The sequence below is a fragment of the Chanodichthys erythropterus genome, chromosome 9, assembly GCF_024489055.1.
Source record: "Chanodichthys erythropterus isolate Z2021 chromosome 9, ASM2448905v1, whole genome shotgun sequence".
NCBI classification, from domain to species: domain Eukaryota; kingdom Metazoa; phylum Chordata; class Actinopteri; order Cypriniformes; family Xenocyprididae; genus Chanodichthys; species Chanodichthys erythropterus.
This window is the reverse complement of record NC_090229.1, coordinates 28,374,025-28,377,903: the sequence shown is the minus strand read 5'-3', so window position 1 is coordinate 28,377,903 and position 3,879 is coordinate 28,374,025. Positions and strand designations below refer to the sequence as shown.

Here is a 3,879-nt window from a genome sequence, read left to right as displayed (position 1 = left end):
GTTACTATTTTGCCTGGTTGTTCTGTTCTTGTTTTTGGAAGTCCTGAAGATTCACAAGTATTTCTCTTAGTTTGAATTTGTTTGTACACAAAACTTTACTGTAAATTTACAGGAAATTTCTAACAGTATTATACTGTATTTTCATAAAACAGTAACATGCTGTATATTTTACAGAATGTCTGTAAATATACAGTAGTTTTCTGTTTTCAGCCCGTTTCACTCGTAATACAGTATAACACTGTAGAAGCATTGCATTATGGGATTGTTTTTTTTTTTTTTTTTTTTACCGCGCTCATTTCAAATTTCTAGGCCAGGCATACATTTTAGCTTCTCTCCCAACGCTTTTAGTGTTTCACGTCGACTCTTCAGGGTTTAATGTTATCATTAAACGATATTTGAGTGAATATAGTGTGCAGTTTTAAGCTTTTGAAGCGTCAGTTTGCCTGAGACGCGGGATGACTGGACGGCGCTGCTGAGAAGACGGAGATGTTATTTTCCGCCTGATTAATCAAAACGTTTGCCTGTGTCGAGAAGACGGATAAACGATTGTTCGGCTGAGAATACGGTAAGTCAGTCTTTTATGGAGCTTTTCGTTCGCGTTTCTATTTTGTCATGAATGGTTTGATCTTGAAATGTTAAACTTCTCATGAGCAAAAGGTTAACGTTACTCTGTTCTCAGCGCTTCACGCAGTAACACTGATGTTTCATGTTATAGACAACCTTAGCATATGTTATTCGAACAACCTGATTTTTAAACTGTTTTGCTTATTTATTTATTTATTTATTTATTTTCTCTCGTTTCAGGCTCAATCATCTGATGTGCTCCATTGTTTACGTAAGTGTTGTGCTTATTTTCAAGTGTATCAGGTTTATGACAAAGAATTCAGTGAATAAACGATTTTATTTTGTCAATTATTTTAAGCAATATTTTAAGATGCATCTTTTCTGAAGTGTAACAGGAGACATTACTGAGATCATATGCTTAGCTGTGAGTCCTTGTGTTCACAAAAATGCTATGGTGAATGAATGCACAATATTCACTTCTCTCTCTTTCTCTCCCTCTTTGCTTTTCTGCTTTTAGGCTCTTTGACATATCCCCTAAACATGGCTCAAGAACCAGGAAGGGGGGGAAATGACCTTCTGTGAAATATGGTTATGTTAATGTAAGTATTGCACCTAATTTCACATGTGATGTAATCAGGTTTATGGCAAATAATGGAGTACTTGCACTGAGGCTTGTAACACACGTTTTGAAATAATACAACTTGCCTATTTCTGCTTAGTGATCGATGCTGCAGTGTGTGTGAGACCTGATGAATAAGTTCAGGACAAACCTTCATTTATTTTTATTAAATATTTTAATCCCTATTTTTCATTGACAATCATTTCACTGTGTGTAATACTTAGTATTCAAATTCTTAATATTCAAAGTATATCTGTCAGTCCGCTGTCAGCGCGTTACTGTTTAAAGGGTTAGTTCACCAAAAAATGAAATTTCTGTCATTAATTACTCACTCTCATGTCGTTCCACACCTGTAAGACCTTCACTCATCTTCAGAACACAAATTAAGATATTTTTGATGTGAGAGCTTTCTGTCACATGTCGCAGAGACACATGGATTACTTTAACAATCTGTTTCCTACCATTCTTCACCTTGAATGTGTGTATTTAACATTGCTAAATGTCTCGAGGCAGGTACCACTTATTTATTATACTATTTTAAAAGACTGGGATAAGAGCATCAACACACACAAGCTAAATTCAACAGGTATAAAATATGAGAAAAACGGTAAGAGAAAAACAGTAAGAGAAAAACAGTTAATGAGAAGACGAGCACTGGACTGCAGCAGGTTAGTGCTGTATGGAGGGGAGCTGAATGCTTTTACCAGAAACTCCCGAGATGTAGTACGACGTACAACGCAGAAGCAGTTGTGCATATAGTCCATTCAATGAATAAACAATTTAATTGAATACAATTATAATCATTATTTTTTAGTTGCATCTTTTCTGAAGTGTTAATTGGACATTTTAACTTACTGCAATCAAATGCTTAGGCTGTTAGTCCTTATGTTCACAAAAATGCTATGGTGCATATATTCACAATATTCATTACTGTTTTCTCTCTCTCCTTTTTTTTCTCTTTCTTTTCTGCTTTTTTAGGTACTTTGACATCAACCATGCACACGGCTCAAGAAACAAGAAGGGAAAGTGACTTCCAAGACTGGCAACACTGTGCAAAAAAGGAGCAGTACTGTAAAACTTGTAGGCCTACTATTTGTTTTTACTCCACATTTGAAAAAATGTTAAATGTAAATAAGATTGCTGTATTGTTCATTGATAACTGCTGAGTGCATTTAAAATGTTGACCTTTCAACATTGCAATTTTCTGCTTTTTTCCATAAAAAAAAATAATAAAAGTTTTAAAACTCAAGAGTATGTTGCTTTCCATTTCCTTTGCCGCCATATAACAAAACTATATTTTTTAATTATTTAATGACAAATATAAGTGTAGTATGAAAAGCTGTATAAATACAGTTAATAGCTGTAGATAAACAGTATAATGCTGTAAAAGTACATAATATTACAGCAGGATACTGTATTTGATAATTACAGCACTATACTGTAAATGTTGTTTACAGAAGTAGTACTGTAAAAATACAGTAAGTGGCTGGCAACCCAGCTGCCAGTATTTTACTGTAAATTTACAGCGAAAAGTTTTACAGTGTAGCAAAGACTGCTGCACATTCAGTTTCTTCTCTGCTGCAACCAGACCCATGACAGGATACAGAAACGCTAGTACGGATAATGGATCATATGGATAATCAGTTGACATTATTTCTATATGTTCTGATAGATTAACAGTACAAATATATTTAGCAATTATCTGAAGATGGTATTCTGTTCTTTACACAAATTAGGTTATTAAAAGACATTCCCTTGGTTTCACATACAAGGCTTAAGCTAGTCCCAGACTAAAATGCCTGTTTGAGCTGTTTTAACTGAAAGCAATTTGTACTGACATATCTTAAAATATGATTGTTTCAGGTTTGAGACATTGATTTGTCTGAGGATTGATGCACAGCAGAAATGTTTTTTTTTTTTTTTTTCTAGGGTATGTTTATAAAAGTTACTAAAATGCCCTAATTGAACTAAGGCCTAATCCTGGCTTAGTCTAAGCCCTGTCTGTGAAACTGGCCAAGTGTATCTTTTATACACTTTAAGAAACTTTGGTAAGGGTCAAAGGTGAGTCATTAATTCCGGAAGGACTCTTCTCATCTGGGATGCATGTCTCATGAGAACAGCAGAATAAAATGAAAAATAATAAAGTTCAAACTGACAATTCTCTTCCTACAAAATATGATTCTTGAATAATTGTGTTGTGTGAGCAAATTAATTACTTACAAAACAAGTATTCTCTGGAAGCCGGGCTAAATGAATAAACACTGTTAATGCATTCCTGGTCAGACCCTCAGTCACCTCTCAGATATTATACAGAAAATAAGAAAATCTATGGCATAAATGCCATAGATAGACTTGTTTCTTAAAAAAAATAAATAAATAAAAAAACTGAAAATCCACTAGATGGTGCTTTAGAGTTATTTTTTTTTAATCTCTTGCAGACAGAGGGTGGCAGCAGTGAGCAGTTTTTCCATGGATGGTAAAAACTATTCTAAAAACTTTATTTCCTAGCAACAGATGATTCTACAATAGAAGCTGAAATAAACCAGTATGATTGGTTCTCTTCATGGGGATTTTTAGGGGATTTCTCAGACCTGTTCTGATTAAAATAACACAAGCTTGATAGTGTGATATTCTATGTTCATATAAACAGATTGCTTGTATTGACTGTATATGTACATTCTGATAAAGTCAAACTT

At 34.0% G+C, this 3,879-nt stretch overlaps 1 long non-coding RNA gene across 1 annotated transcript; it reads left to right on the top strand.

Moving 5' to 3' along the window:
• The first annotated feature begins 322 nt into the window (after positions 1–322).
• On the top strand, positions 323–2,340 carry LOC137026694 (uncharacterized). Its single transcript, XR_010895911.1, has 4 exons — positions 323–565; positions 805–835; positions 1,082–1,163; positions 2,162–2,340. It is a non-coding gene; the product is annotated as an uncharacterized lncRNA (long non-coding RNA).
• The last annotated feature ends 1,539 nt before the right edge of the window (positions 2,341–3,879 follow it).